The 16,570-nt window shown below is 39.5% G+C and overlaps 1 protein-coding gene across 5 annotated transcripts in view; it reads right to left on the reverse strand.

The window, feature by feature from the left end:
- Window positions 1–16,570, reverse strand: part of septin4b (septin 4b) — a 36,680-nt gene that overhangs the window by 10,578 nt on the left and 9,532 nt on the right. Inside the window, exon 1 of one of the 5 annotated variants that reach the window (XR_003671555.1) lies at window positions 4,940–5,220. The exons of 3 other annotated variants lie outside the window; for them this stretch is intronic. The gene's annotated coding sequence lies outside the window, so the exon portion shown is untranslated. Of the gene's footprint in view, window positions 1–1,435; window positions 1,633–4,939; window positions 5,221–16,570 lie in introns of those variants that run through there. One more of the 5 variants, XR_003671557.1, reaches the window with a different exon arrangement.

Here is a 16,570-nt window from a genome sequence, read left to right on the forward strand (position 1 = left end):
GGTAACAGTAGAAGCAAGTATCTGTTTACATAAGTGGATTGTGAGTTATGTAAAACAGAGAGCGATCTGTAATAAGTTAAGTGTATGCTGTTGTGTATATTACAGACTCCTGTCCTCCCCCAGCAGCTCTCTTCATCTGTCTGCTAGATGAATAATGCAGTGACCCTCAGAGAGCAACATTGCCATTTAAATCAGCTATAGGCCCACACTATGATACTGCACTCACAGTAGATAATAATTGTTTCTACGATAAGGCATGTAAAGCACCACGAAGGAACTGGGGTAAAATGGGGAGTTTTCAAGAGCTTGGAGTTTTTACTGATACCTGTTCAACACCATGGTCGCTGCTGTGATTAGGGGAGTTTGGGCAGGAGTCCTTTTCATCTGAAGAGGAAGGAGGCTCGTGGTCACTGTCCTCCATTGCAACTGGGGCTACAGTGCACTCTGCAATCTCCAACCAGAATAAAGCAGACACGTGGAGAGATTTAAAAGTGGGATCATGTGAGGAAAGGAGGGAGAAGGACCCACAAGGTTCCCCAGGTGCATGAGGTTCAAGAGTCACAAGGAAGAGGTGTGACCATGTTCAGGTGAGACGGATGAAGACAAGGAAAATGAAAAAATATCACAAAAGGTAAAGAATCATGTAAGATGTCATATCATTACTACAAAATTGGTATGATGACAGGACTTCTTGGGTAAGTAGGAATTTTTGAGGACTGCTGTTTAATTTTTCAGTATGATTCTGGGCCACTTTCTGTTATTACTTTCTCTGCTATTGTCCTATTCAATACTTCAAGCACCACCAGACATGCACCTGTCTGTGTCTTATTGTTCAAAAATGTAAAACACCAAGTCGAACACATACCGGTACTTCCTGGAGAGATTTGCACAAAACATGTACTTGTTTTACGCGAATATCCCCACTGCAAACTACTTCATGTGTGATGCCAATGACTTTTTTATTTTGAACTTGATGTCCTACAAGATTGTCTATGCTATGAAGTTTAGCATGTGTCTCTAACAAATCTTTTGTGGTTTCTACATGGTTAATGTTCTCCACGCAAGGACTACAGTTCCAATTCTGTTGAGTTTTCGAGCCTTAGGGCAGAGGAGACATTGATAGTTTTCCAGTTTAGGAAATCAGTGACCTGCTTCCCTGTGCTACAACCAAAGCACTGAAATCAATGGTGGATTCTGTGACCTAAATTAAAGAAGAGCTCCATTACAAAGCTTTGACTGCTTACAGCAAAAAACTATAGTGTGCATTTTGCAACTTATTATACTGATTATAGTGTGACATAGACTAAAAGCAGCAACATTTGAAGAGAACTATTGGGATAATTACAACTTCAGCTATTACAAAAACCTAACAAGCACAAAATTACTCCTCAGAAAAGTGGATCACAAAATGACAATCCTCCGTGCAGAGCCTTACCTCCTCTCTGTCAGTCCCTCACCTGTGGTGCCTTTAACCAGTGCGTAAAGCCTCTTCTTTTTGTTTCCGTGTAAACTGCTTGTCATATCAGCTCCAGCAGGCAGCAAAGAGAGCAGAACCGAGGCTCCGGCATTTATACACCACTGTCCCAGAGGACATAGTGTCCTTCAGCTCCATCGAGCTGCCCAGCACCCCGGGGAACTGATCAGCAACATTGATGAGCCACACGTCACCCTCCAAACGCTACACACTCCAACCTATTATACTATAATATATAATTATACCACACAATATACAATACATTATATTACATCACCTACACACATTCCAACCAAACAGGAATGAGAAAGAACAGTAACACAAAGATAGCGTCTGTATCCACTAAATTATAGGATGAGCCAGCTTGGCTGCCATCATAATCAGCTAAACATAACTACAGGCGATGCTAATGAGCTCCTTAATTAGACTAATACATTAATTAATTATGAACTATTTACATGGCAGTGCACGTCTTCACATACAACATTAAGCATTGAGGAGACATCCTCATTCATAAGGAAATTTATGCAGAAAGTTGCTCCAACATTTTAAGAATTTATCAGGTAACTATCACAGACACACTCAGACACCATATCCACCTTTTTCCTGCGTTTGTAGTAAAGCTGTTTCTTGAAGACTGTCTTTACTTTGTTCTTTGTTGCATTCCTGAACATGACCTTAGGTTTAGAGCTGGGTCACAGATTTCTCCTCTAAGCCACACTATTAGGTTACACCTTTAAGTCCATCTGATGAAGCAGGTATTATTGTGTGCAGGGAGAGGATTCACTTTCCCCTAAGCACCCTAAAGCAGCTTTGAATTTAAAACTGGAAAAAGCCAGGCCATTAGTCTGCCATTAAATGTTCTTAGTCTTGATATTAATTTATTTGGAGGGAAAAGTTCAATTTTAAAAAGCAAATGTTCTCGTTGAATGACGATTAACCCTAATTAGGAACCAAACACAAACACAAACAATCAAAAGTTCCACAAAGGAAAGACATTTGATCCGTTTTTATTATGTGACTATATTTCACATGGAAACACTTCCACTTGTCCAGATTCTTTAACTTTAATGAGCCATTGAGTTTTTCCAACACTTGATTCCATTGCTGCAATTTGATTCTACTGAATTGCACTTCCTTATACCCTTTATTCCAGCTTTCCACCACAGTCCTACCACAATCCAGGGGACACAAACTATAGACTTCCATAATAAACATGAGCAGATGTACTGTTAAAAATGTTGAGAGCAGCAAAATGTCCTTTGACACAGTATTTCCCACAAGTTAGACTGGTCAACCTAAATATAGCTGGACTTCCAGAGCCAAATAGAAATCTAATGTCAGACTACTGTGTAAAGTAGATAAATCGATATACTTAGGAAACATGTGACTACTGGGGATACAAACATCAGTCACCTCTGGTGAACAATACAAACACAAAAACTCAAAATACTTTTTAAAACAAAGACTTTGACCAGTGATCTGAAAACAACCTTCTACTAAAAAAAACCCCTGTCACATTAATTTCACACAAAGTGTCCCACTGGAACGAGTTTCAGTTGAGACCTGAACCAATTAGAGTTTCCATAATGGGCCGTGGGTTAGTTCATCATGACTAATAAGTAACCTTTATCATCAGTGAAGCCATGCAGAGTTTGACTGAGATAAAAGAGAATAAATAAGCCTCAGACCAGGTGAAACCACAGTGGGGGCGATTTGTGTCCAAGGGACAGCCGAAGAATGTTTGTAACAAATGAGCCTTCATATGAACAGAGTCATGTACATTTGGCCTTAAAGATGTCTGCACATTACATAAAAATGCTATAAAGACTTCCTAAATAACTTACATTTATCCACATTTTCTACACTGCCATATAAATGAGACAATGGAATGGGAACTGGAACATTAAGCTTTGGATAATGACACATCTTACTTTGTCAACAGCTGCATCAAGGGCATTTCCTGAATTGCAGATAAAAATGCACTTTTGGAGCCCGTTTCACTCACTCTCATGGAGATGTTGGCCTGGAATGTCCTGTTTGTCATGTGAATGAGTAAAGCAACAATTTGACTAGACAGCTGTTTATTGCACACTGTTCAAAGTAATGAATCCAATAAGTTTAATTACATTTAATAAGCAGGTCAAGAGTCAAGTGGTAGGTTGCTGCACAACTACCGAGATAAATAATACCCTTTGTAGTCTTTCATCATTTATGTTATCAAAAAGGCCACTGTAAGAATAATAACCCTGACTATGTCAGATGTGGGACATATTTAACGATGGAATTAAACCCTTCCTGCAGTCCCTGAGAAACAATTGAAGGACATGAAACCCAGTTGGACATAAACAAGTTGTGTGGTTCACTGTCTTGCTTTGTTACTGTTGGATCGTGGTAGAAGGTTTGGCTGACACAGAGCTGATGGATCATGATGTGTTGAATTAAACACAGCTCTCAGGGGAATGCCCTCTTCAAATGCTCCCTGTACAACATGGGAAATGCTATCAGGAGCTGCCAAAAGTAAAAAACAAACTATACAGCATGTCGTTATTAACTTTTTATTATGAAAGTTCATTTCTGCGTGGGAGGAAGTGCAGTGGACATAGTTGTTTATAATCCAGCTACAATACTTGTGCTGTCATTATTCAACAAATGGTCTGTCATTTGTGCTTGCAAGTCTGTTGATAATACTTGCTAAAGTGTACAGTTGTGAAATTTGTGAGAGGATGCACAAATGATGATGATGTACACAGTGTTCTTTTTTGGAAAAAAGCTGAAAAAATAAATGTAGCTTTTATTAAAAGACAGAAACAACTGTGTATTTGTATTCCTCTTTAAAATGTGAATGTTGTGGCATGCACAGGCTGAAGTTTCCCCTTGTGATGAGGCCAGTAGCAGGTGGTGAAGTGAGACATGTGCACTCTGTGTGAATGCTGTGGTTGTTTGGATAGTTATAGCAGTGCTCTGTGTGAAGCTGGCTTAGTACACAGAGAGAGAGAGAGAGAGAGAGAGAGAGAAAGAGAGAGGGAGTGAGAAAGAGACAAAAATAGTCCCCCCTCACTACACTCTCCCACAGCTACAGAGAACATACAAAGGAAGATAAAAAGATGCCAGTATCCTGTGTGTGCATCTCTACCCCAAATGTATTCATACCACTACTAGAAAAACCATCAGTCAGAGGGTCACTTACAACACTCTAAATGCAATAAACCATCACGCCTAATCAATACCTTTGTCAATCAATAAGTTTCAACATAGTACAGATGTGCAGCATGAAAGAAGCTGGTTTGCAAAGCAGGTTCTAGTTCTCAGTAGCTGAGAAGATAAGTTGGATTACTTATGAAAAATCAGTCACATGCATTCCATTCATATGGATGAAAGGATGATCACATGTTTACTGTATGTGCCTAGGGAAAACAAGTACAAGCCATTTAATTATGAATTGAAAAGGCAACAAACACATACCTCTGTATCACTGTTTGCTTCAGAATTTGCTGCCATAATAATCCCTCAGAGCCAGCAGTATTCCTTTAGATTCAAGACACAGCAGAAGGAAGACACAGAAAGCTGTGAAAGGCCTTGGAAAGCTCCTGTGTGTGTCACGTCTTTAATTCCAGGGCACCCCACATTACATAAGCACATCTATTCCCCCTTGCCTCACACTGTTCAGATAGCATCCAATTTCCTTTGACACATCCACTACCGCATACGCTCGGTTTGGAAACATCTTATTTTTTTCTTTGACAGGTACACCTTCGATCTCTGCCACTCTGCATTTGGACCATTTTGGGAGCTCCACCCTGCTCCCTTCTCTTGGCCAATGTGCAGCAGATATGCAGATGAGTGTGTGTGTCGTCCTGCTCTGAAAAAGGGTCCTATTCTGCAGGGATCAACATCTGCCCTGTTGCCTTGCTACAAGCCTCTTGTGCCCTCATTCCAAAAGCCACACACGGGATTAACAAGAAAATGACCACACATACGCAAGTAAAAAAATATTTGACACCAAAACAAGACACAGAGATTGAAGTGGAATGACATGCCAAGAACTCAAAGATACATGGCTGAGATCAGGGGAAATAACAGCAGTGGCCACACTGCGTCTTACAATGGCCGTCACATCCAATCCAGACCTCCAGCTGGCAGTGCCAGGGCCAGAGAGGCACAAGAAGAGTTGACTTGTGGCCTACATGCTACAAATAATCTTTTTATCTGATACACGCTTTCTTTGTCCTTTCTCTCTTTCTCTCCCTCACACACAGACACACTTAAGTGGGCCAGAGCACAAAGCTTTTCCATTAATCTTGATAAAGCTGTGCTTTGCAGGTCTTATAATACTCTCTGATTCTTAAAGAATTAGGATTTTGTGATTAAGTTACTATGGTGGGTTTTGTGCATAAGTGAATGGGCTCGTAAGTCAAACCTGTACACAACATTTTGAATTCCTATTGTAAAAAGCCAAATGCCAGACAAATAAAGCCCTACATGAAGTGTAACTGGATTAAACATAGTGTGACAGTCCCTGCGACGAACCATAACCTAACACCATGCCAGAAAGAAAGATACGTAGTTTGAAAAGTTGATCTTGTGTTGAGGCTGAGATCTAATCTGCAGCATTTTCAGGGAGAGCAAAAACAGGAGCAGAATTCAGCTGAGAATTCATTTTCTGCCTATGGGAGGAAGAGCTAAATGTAACATGATCCCAATCTTAATAGCTCTTTTTTCAATGTGCCAATTTATACAACAGTAATAACTACCATAAGCAGTAGCCAGAGAGCAGAATAAATAGCATCAGGTCAACAGACATGCCAGTGAGACAAACCACACAGTAGGCAAATCTCATTCTACACACATTTAATGTAACACATGCTCAGGGCTTGCCAGCTTGAGAGACTGAAGAAACAAAATAAGCTAACAGATAGGAGAAGTTACTTCCTGTAAGGAAACATGGTGTCTTTGGAGACGTCTGCAGGTCTCCTTTAATCCTCTGTGGCTGCATCTCATCATGAGGGTGATTATCCTGGACTGTCTGAAAGGGCTGACACTGCCCAAGGGATGGACATCTTTAGATATCTAAGCCTGCATGCAAACACACACGTACATGCACAAACCTATATGCTGGCCTGCACACAGGCACACACTGCTGTTTGTACTTGCAGTGTCCCAATGTTCACTTATGCAGTATGGGGTCCTTTGGATGTTGGCCAGAGGGACAAGAATGAATTTCATGAAAAAAAAACACAGCAGATGTAACCAACACACACATTGTGTTAGACAGCTCAGACTGGCTAAATTCATCAACAAAAAACATACATTTTAGAGGTTGTATGCATAGAATTTCACTGGCTATTTGCAGAGGATGAAGAGGGGACAGTGGAGGATGGGCACTGCCACCTGCTGCTTGTGACTAGAAACAGTTTTCCTTTGCTGCAGATGGGCACAGAAACCATTGGGTGTCACACGTAGTAATATATGTGCATGTCAATTTTGTTTTTACATTAGCTTATGTTGTACTTTCTGGTGTCTGTTCCCCTGTAAAATAGTCTGTCTCTATAGTCTATGCAACATAATTTGCATCTTTGTTTTCATAGATTTAGCTCAGCAACAAAGAGCCAGATGCCAGCATTCTACAAAATGGGCCTGAAGGAACCTGTGTTGTTAAAGACAGACTTAAAATGTGCAGTAAATATGTCGAAACATGACATTTTAAATATACATTTTCTTTAAAGCTTTCTGAGAAACTGGATAAAACAGTACAGTAATGTGAAGTGTATGTTGACGCCTTTTGAAGCAGATATCCACCATCTCTGCAGGAACATAAATATTGTTCCACAATAGCAAGGAACGAGGGGACGCTGGATTTGCTGAAGTTACACTTCCTACACTTCCTCCTCTATTCAATTAAGGATCTTTATCTCACTCGAGGAGATTCCTGTTGGAAAGCAGCTAAAGTGTTCTCTCACTTTGTTTTTTTTCCCTTAAAAAGGTGGTGGAGTGTAACAAAGGCTCCTGTGGTTGTGGAGGTTAGGGGGTTTCCACATAGCGACTTAAAGGGACATTTTTTTCAGATTAGTGAGGAATTCTATTGTTTGATTAATTTTAATCACAACACACATTGCAATAAAACAGAGTTTTATACAGGTTTAGGAAAAACTTGGCTACCATGTTGTGTGTGTGTGTTTTGTCACCTGTGGATTATCGAGCCACTAACCCACATGGACTCATACCAGCCTGCAGAGAGTGTGATTTCCAGCTGACTAAAATCTGCTGATTCCTTGTGAAAGAGCTACATGAGGGTTGTGTTTGTGACTTTGAGAAGTCTGAACTGCATCATTAGCTTTAGTGCAGATGATATAATATTTGTGGCTATAATAAGAAGGAATTGTTAAAAATACTAAACAGATTTAGCGATAACTACAATCGGCTACATGCACACAAATACTTAAAATTAGCCTTCAAATACAACAAAGGGCCCTTATTTCCTCTAAATTGACCTGAACTGAGTAATTGCACTGCACTCCACTAACTTTGGCATGGACTCAGACATTTAAATGAGTACTGATTATTCTCAGCCATTATTGGAAATAAATACCAGGAACTGACTGCTAGAATGCTGAACATGCTGTTGCTAAATCATGAAGTAGATAAACAAATTGCATTACACAAATCCAATGAAAAGGTGGACTTGTTTGTTAAACACACCTGTAAGACAAAAAGTGACAACAGACAAAACAAGCTTTTAATCTGCTGGGTGCTGAACTCAGTTTGCCCTGGTCAAAGGAAATCAGTGGGTTGTTGTGTGGCCTCACTTCTGTTACAATGAATTCCAGCTGCTCTAGCTCCCACATTACACAAACACAAAACCACCTTGTGTGATTTTTGGCTCCTGGTAGGCCTTATCACAATGCTACTGAAGTCTACAGTCGGAGCCATAGATCTGCTGGTACATTGGTATTGTGTCTTGAGTGGATTCAATTAAAAAAAAAAAAATTATACCAGCGTCTGGACTGGGTTTCCTGTCTTGTCAAAGGTGGCAACGAATGGAAACAAACACACAGCAGCTAAACTATTCTCAGATTCATCACTTTTTCAACAGTAGATTAAGAAACTCCAGGACAAGCAATGTTGGAGGCTGAATATTTACATCATGTGCAATATGGATAAAACAGACTGAGGTCTAAGTTTGCACCACAGGCAAACGTATAATCTGTGGAGTTTAACAGCTTTTAGCATTACTACTAAATTATTTAAGCCCTCAAACACTAAAGTGCCTCTAAAGGTTAGGACTTAAGCTTTCACAGGAGCTCACTGCCATTGTTGCATGTTTGTATTATTTTATTAATACAGTGCTTGATATACAATTCAGACAATTCATGGTAAGTGAATCACTGTTAAGGAGTGCCTTGTTGCACAGTGGAAATGTGATAATCTATGTAATTCTATGTATACTCTACACAGTCAGAGCTGCTATTTGGGAATACTAAGCTGAGTTCACACTTGCTGATTAGCAAAAATAAAATGACACAGCACTGAATGCTTTTTACTGTGTCAATGTCAGCTCAGTTGTGCACTAAATAAGTAGAAAACAGGCCTTAAGGCAGCCAGGTTACAGTTATTTAACCGATCAACTGATTCATCAAGTTAGATATTTAAAAGTGTTTAATTCTTATCAAGTAGAAATGGTGTGTGTGAGAAAGTCATCTGTACATACTCCTGTCCAATAAAAGCACTTTTTTAGAAAGCTACCACATAAACTCTCACTTCTTTGGTATGTGAATTTCCAAAAATAAAATTTGGGATCACTAAGGAGACAAATATACACTATGATATTTCATCTAGTACCAGTGTTTATTATATATTAAGTGCAAAGCTGTCTTGATTCCCCTGTCAGCCTTTCTGGGTTGTCTGGGGTCATCTTACTGGTGATTGAGCTGTTTATCTCATATGTCAAAGATTGTTATGCTCCTAACAGCATCATTGATTGACAAGCAGCAGCAGCAGGAACACACAAAGCTGAGCCTAAAGTACCTGTGATTGACACCACATAGGAACCCTAGAGTGCTCAAGATTAAGAGGCTGTTAGCATAATAAGCAGAAGGGCTGACTGACCGTTAGAGTTTCAAAAATCTCTCCACACACTGGGGCTAAAAGCTTTTACTAAGGCTCAAGGCTTTTTGACTGCTTGAAAACATGGCTCTTTACATCTTTACAGCATGTGTATGAGCCAAAAAGAGCTGATGTTCCATCATGTGGTCAGCTCTTATAAGCAGTGGATCAGTTCAGCAGTCAGATCAAGCACCATTAAACTTGTTTAGATGGCATACCTATTTGAGATGGTAATAAAGATTTTTGCTATTTCAGAGATATGTGTCAATCCTCGATTTGTATCCTAAGCAGATGGCGTGGTGACTGGGGTGGTGCCTGACTGGCATGAGCTACACAAAAATGTCCCCATCCTCCTTCTTGTTCCATCTGTTCTACTCTTCCTTGATGTAATCTGCTTCTCTAATCTTGATGCCCAAACACTCAAAGAAACAGAAACACACACACACACACACACAGAAACCTTAACATAACTACGACACACATAGAGAATGCCTTGCCAACTGACTCATATGTGATGCCAGTGACTTTAGCACATGCAGCTTAAACATACGTTGTGTTAATGAGCATGCACCCTTGCACATGGGACACTGTTCTGGCAGACTGGCACATATTTGATTAGGCTGGTTTCCAGCTGTCTGATTTGTCCATTGTACAACTGGAATGAAACTACATCAGCTAGAAGCATACAGACAAAAAGTAGCTCTAGTATTTACATCTTCCTGTGACTTCGTCCAACAGGAAAATGTCAGTATATGCATCACAATGAGCATACACAGCCATTAGCACATTATTAAAAGCACAATTTCTCTATTGAGGACTCCTCTTGACTGGTTCCGAGGACATCATGAGTGTCTATAATAAACGGATTACTCTAAACCAGGAGACACTAAGACTGAAGGCTTGTGCTGTGTGCAGTGAAGCTCATTTTACTTAGCATCACAATCCAAATGACATGCTACACTAACCATTCTGCAGATGGCAAAGACACACACACATACACTTGACGACAGCGGCAAACCATGAGCTGCTCTGGGCCTGTTTGGACAAACTTTTTTGCCATGAGCTCCAGCTACTCAGTCTTACAGACGGACATTATTAACATAATGTTGCACATGCTGTATCTTGAGCCAGAGACACTGCAAAAAGAGCAGTGATAACATAGAGGCAAAGACAAAAAAAGGTTTTACTGTTGTTTCTATCAGGATCCTTTGTTGTCTGTTTTTCTTGGTCCAACATCAGAATTGCCATGTGTACCATACCAGACACCACAACAACACAGAAACCACTAAGTCAAAACTGCCAAAGTCTGTCTACAAAGACCGTCAGACATTGTTGCCTCTTCTAGTTCAATCCTCAATTACCTGTTCATCAATATGATTGGCAAGAGGTCAGATTTATGATCTGAATATAAGAATAAATGGTAACAAGATTAATTTTGGTAAATCTGTCTGGACCACAGTATATTTATGTCTCTGATTTCTTAATCTGTTTATAAAGTGAACATTTTTAGTTGAGTTTAAAGCTGCAAACCATAATTAAATCTAATGTATGTCCTATCTGTGATACATGTTGACAATTTTATTTCTAATTTTATTTTCTCCTGAGTAATCAGTCTCACAGGGCATACATTTCTGATGAACTGGAAATAAATAAATAAATGACCACATAAATAAATTGTCACTGTGGTTTTAAGCTGCAGAGAAGGCTGCCATCTCTAATTTGTTTATTATACAGTAGCTAGCTGCTGCTAGGCTAATGTATGTCCATGATAATATTTATTTAGGCTTTTTATTTGTGCACAGCCTACACCCTCACTTACACCTGAATAGAACAGTAGCTAGTATTTGATGCTACAGTGTCAATGTTTTGTTTATTCTTCTCAGCACAGTTTAAATAGTCAATGACTTTTCCAGCACTTTACTGTTGAATTATCTATGAGCCAAAGAAAAGGTTGTAAGAAGAGTACTGCTGCACCTATCTGGAGGGTGCTGCATGACTGCTCAGGCAACACGTGGTGTGCATCATCAACACTCACACCTTGTGTATTCAGTGCCAACATATTGATTTACATTTTTTAATTTGGAAATACAACATTAGCCCTTTGACTTGCGCAGATTGTGAGGCACTGAGTTTTTTACAGGCACTGAGTTTTATCCTTACACTATGAGCTACCTTGTTACAGTGCCATGTTACAGGAAAAACAAAAAAAACGATCAGCCAGTAGAAGCAACCAGGATTTACATCTGGTGTGGCAACAGAGTATGAAGTGAATTCTGACCTGGATGAAAAACTTCTTTACTGGCAGACACAAACCTAGGTATAGAGCTTAATGTCAACTTTCAACAGGGACTGTTGGTAGCCTCTTTGAAAAAGCTGCAGTCATAAAGACTGTTTTGTGAGTGAAGTTGAACACAGTCATGAACTCCACTGTGTAGCAGCCTTGGGTCATCATGGCTGCTGGGATCAGCAGGGATTGAGCCACTATGGTACAGCATGATAGTGATGTGGAGAGAAAGATGTGGGTGAAGGGCAAGTATGAAAGGATTAACAACAGTGACAGGAAGATAACAAGAGGGGGGATAGAAAAGCTTTGAGCAATGTAGACACTGATGCAAAGATACAGTGAGATGAGAAGCCCAAAATCAAATAACATGTTATAACTATCCATGAGGGCTGTTTTTTTCCCTTGGGTCTGTTCACTCCATCCTTCTTCGGCATGACCCCAAAAGGACAAAAATGATCTGCCTGCCTATGAAGCAGTTGCTCCCATTCCTGCATTGCAGTTAACTCAGTTAAATTTGGCTATAATAACCATAAAGCACTGTATTCATTTACCAGATGTCCATTGTATAATCCCTAAACCACAAACAGCAGATGCATATTACACAAACTAACCAAAGCAACAGACATACATGTATGAGCACACTAAGCTACTATGGATAACAAACACACATATACAAGATGTAGCTATCAAATGAATGCTTATATACTATTGATCCTGTTTATACTATTGTATTGCTTGATTATAATTTGTCTGGGTCTTGGTGTACTGACAGAGTCAGGCCATCTGTGACTGAGAACAAGTGGTCTGTGTCGATATTTGTTTTCAATTACTGTGTGATATTTGGGCTCAGAGTTAAGCTGGAAACTCCAGATGTGTGTGACTGTGTTCATGTTAACTGACGCATGTGTGTCTATTTATTTATCTGTATGAGTGGACAGGCTGCTGACAAAGCTGCCATCGTCTAGCCAGCAGCTGTGCTGTGCAAATAACAATGATCCAGTCAGCTACAGCTGTAATGTAAACAAAACCAGAATAATTTATAAGAAAAATAAATGAAACACATCCCGCACAAGTTAATTCTTTAGGTTATGTCTTTGGATGTGTGATTTCCATTGTAGAAAGACTAGAGAGATAATTATTATTCATAGATATTTTAGAAAATAAAATACGTTTTGAAATTATTTAAAGGCGACTGTTGCCGATTTTTAACCAGCTCATATAATTTCAATGCTGGTAGTTAATGGACAATGCATACTTAAAACTGCTCATATGCAAGTGAAAGTCTTCTGTATGACATGGAATGCAACACAGTGGCACATTTTTGCCTGTTCCTACAACTACAAATTGCATTTTCTGGATGCTGACACTGGGGACACTTACGTAAGCAGTAGAATATAGAGAGGAATCCTGGAATATGGATTAAGGTAGCAAGCAGAACAGCCAAGAGTTATTCTTTGGCAGCCAATGACGGTAATGGTGCAGAGATGGCTCACAGAGGTGGCACGAAAAGCTGGTGGAATAGTCATTTCTTTGGTTCAACTCGATTAAATTACATGTTATTTGGATAGCATCATTTACAATAAAAATGTCTCTAGGTGCTTTGCAGAAGCCAGACGCCTGACAGAGAGTGTCTGAAACCTCTATACTAGTTGCAGTAAAGCACAGTTATGGCACTTCATGAATTAAAAAGGCATAAAGTAGTTAAGATGTTGAGGAGACATCCCATGGGTGCTCTCTGCTATGTGAATCACATAAAAACTTCAAGTACTGAACTATAAGGACAACATTTGGCATTTTGTGGAAGGAAACCTGTAGCAACAGGAGCCAATACCCTTCCTCACAGTGTAGGCATCCTGCAGCAGTGGAAGTTTACACAAATGAATAGAAATGTGAAAAATGCATACATTTAGGGAGGGAGTTTTCCCTCTTGTTCCCCTAGTTGGGAGCAGGAATCTGATTGCTGACCTTAGTCTGAATTCTCAGGCTAAATCTATTAATAGTCCAGACACTAGCAAGCACAAGACCCCTAAGTCAGCAGCTAGAGCTTGCTCGTCAGGCCCTGCTGAAGTCTGGATTTGGTTGGACCAGGCTGCTGATTAGAAAGAAAAACAAGCCTCTTGCTCTGCTTTCACAACTTATTCAAGTTAGTGTTTACAATAAAAATTAGAATGCAGTGAATGAAAATATACAAGAACTGAAACTACAGTCACCATCTGTGTTACACTCTTAAGAAATCAACATCTGTAATGGTGCTGAGATTAATGTATTTTAAGCAGAATGGTGGTTATGTCCTCGACATAACCATCTTATGATAACACTGCATAGAAAGGGGCACCCCTTTTGGCACAACTCCCAGGGAAACTGGGCAACAATGCATGACAGAGACACTGCTATGCCATAACCAGACTGCTCATTTGGAGAGAGGAAACTGGGCTTTTGTCTCCACAGAGTCTGAAAAACAGTTGAGTATTCAGAGACTATTGGTGTGTGGCAGCTCCAGGACTAACGAGTACTAGCTGTAAATCAGTCAAAAACTTGCCTAAACTCCACATAAGATTAACAACTTCTGAGAGGTTTCTGAGATATGCTTTTAGACACGCCAAATTTCCGTCACACTATGAACGGAGAGAAATTTATTGTTTGTGTCACCCAGGAATTCTCAACTCATCAGTTTAAGTTTGTTTTCTTTAAAGCACCAGGGATTGGTGCACATTGTCTTTGGATGTTTTGCAATACCAAGATGTCTTTCTCCTGGGCCACTTGAGCTGTCAATTCCTCAGTGGAAACAATGTCAAAACCAAAGTGGCTGAGTGGAGAAGGCCACAACTGTCATTTTAGATAAACATGGTCTCTGGATACATCTTACTGTATCTACATATCTATGTATCTATATACGTACTGTCTGCCTACAAAGTTTCTTTCTCTTTGCCTTATAAACCAAAATGACAGAAAAACTACACTACTTACAGTAAGAGGGATTTAAACTGTCAGACAACATGTCAAATGGTTGCATCAAGTTCCACCCCTGCTCCCAAAGATTTCTAACACAGGTCAAGTGGTCCGTCTCAATCATTCAGTGCAACTTACAAACTGCAAATTTGACACTCACAGATACTTTACACTCTGATAGGTGAGCTGCATTTAGCTTGTGCTGCAGCTGGATTCTCATGAGGTTTTGTGAGTAACTGGTCGGGTTAGAGCTGAATAGAAGTGACAAAAGAGTCAAGCAATGTCATTTCTATTTCTAGCTTGCTTTCTTCACTTGCGCTTGAGCAGAATGACAAGAAACACTTTCGATTTCCATTATGATCCGTCTTAAAAACCAGTTCGAAGAGTTCCTCAACCAAGTCTTACAGGACTGTCTACCTGTGACAATGCCTGAAATATACACTGTTGTTTTGTAGTTTACTACAGTCACAACCCTGAGACCAATTTATTAACAGCAGTTAGCGTCAGTGGTAACAAGGTCACATATTTCAAACATTATTTTTTATTTTAAATGTGCTTCAGAGAATGTTTTGTAATGTGACCCGAAGCAGCATCACAGGTTGAAGCCATTGTACCGCTTTCAGAGTGCCCCTCCTAAAATATGTCGCATTCCTCATAAACATAAATACCACAGAGAGACAACACAAGATGGCAGCTGGAGTGGAGGTGGAGTGGACAGGCAAGGACACTGAAGGGCAATACTGTGCTACCTAATGGTACTGTCTGGTGGGACACCACAGGAGCCTGCGAAGACATTCTAAATTCTGGGTCATTTTTAAGGAATGGTAACATTCACCAGATCGTCTTTGGACATAAGGAAAACCAAGACCAAGTCGTGTTTAAGTAACTAATCTCTGCCAGGGAAAAGCAAGTCAAGTTCTGTTTTGTCAAGTTCTGTTTTCCCCTTGGTACCTCAAGGAAACAGACAGTTTCAGGTCAAGCAGTCTTTTGAAGAAATGTGTGCGCCCAAATACACACTGATAACACAGACCAGATTGACCCAAATCCAGCCCAACAAAAAGTGAATAAAATTACAATTCAATTTCTGTTAAACACTATAATGCCATTCTTTTGTATATGAATATAAAAGGAAGTTTTAAAACACAGGGCGACCTGCTGCAACATTCCTGCTTCCTGTTCCTTTGTTAAATGTTTCATTAAAAAACAGTAAAACAGTAAAATAACAGTGAAACGGCTGCCTCTGTATATCACTCTATAACGAGGTGCCCATGGCAACCTGTTAATCTGCTTAAACTACCGGATGTTTTTTTTGTTTCTTTTCTGTGGCCAGGAGTCTAAAAAGAGACTAAAAGAGGTTGTTAACAGTGAAAATAAGGAAGCCATTAGCTGCTTATAGTAGCTAAATACTAAGGACAGCTCCATAAAGCAGTCAGTAATGTGTGTCCTCTGGAACTTTTGAAGATCATCTAAAGACACACACACACACAGGATAGACACCTGTAATTAAAACTACCTCACACAGAGCAGCAGTAAATGAGTATATGGTTTCCTGCTGTGGGGTTACTCTGCCAATCTGAGGTTTTTTTACACTCTATGTTTTAGTAATTCTGTTAAGCAATATCTTATATAATATATATCCATCTATATCTATAAGCAATATTGTAATATATAATTTTATTATATATATATTTTATATTATATATATATATATTTTTTTTAAATATGGAATATAACTTTCAATAAACCTTTTTTGAAGCACC

Source organism: Parambassis ranga, chromosome 13, assembly GCF_900634625.1.
Source record: "Parambassis ranga chromosome 13, fParRan2.1, whole genome shotgun sequence".
Classification (NCBI taxonomy): domain Eukaryota; kingdom Metazoa; phylum Chordata; class Actinopteri; family Ambassidae; genus Parambassis; species Parambassis ranga.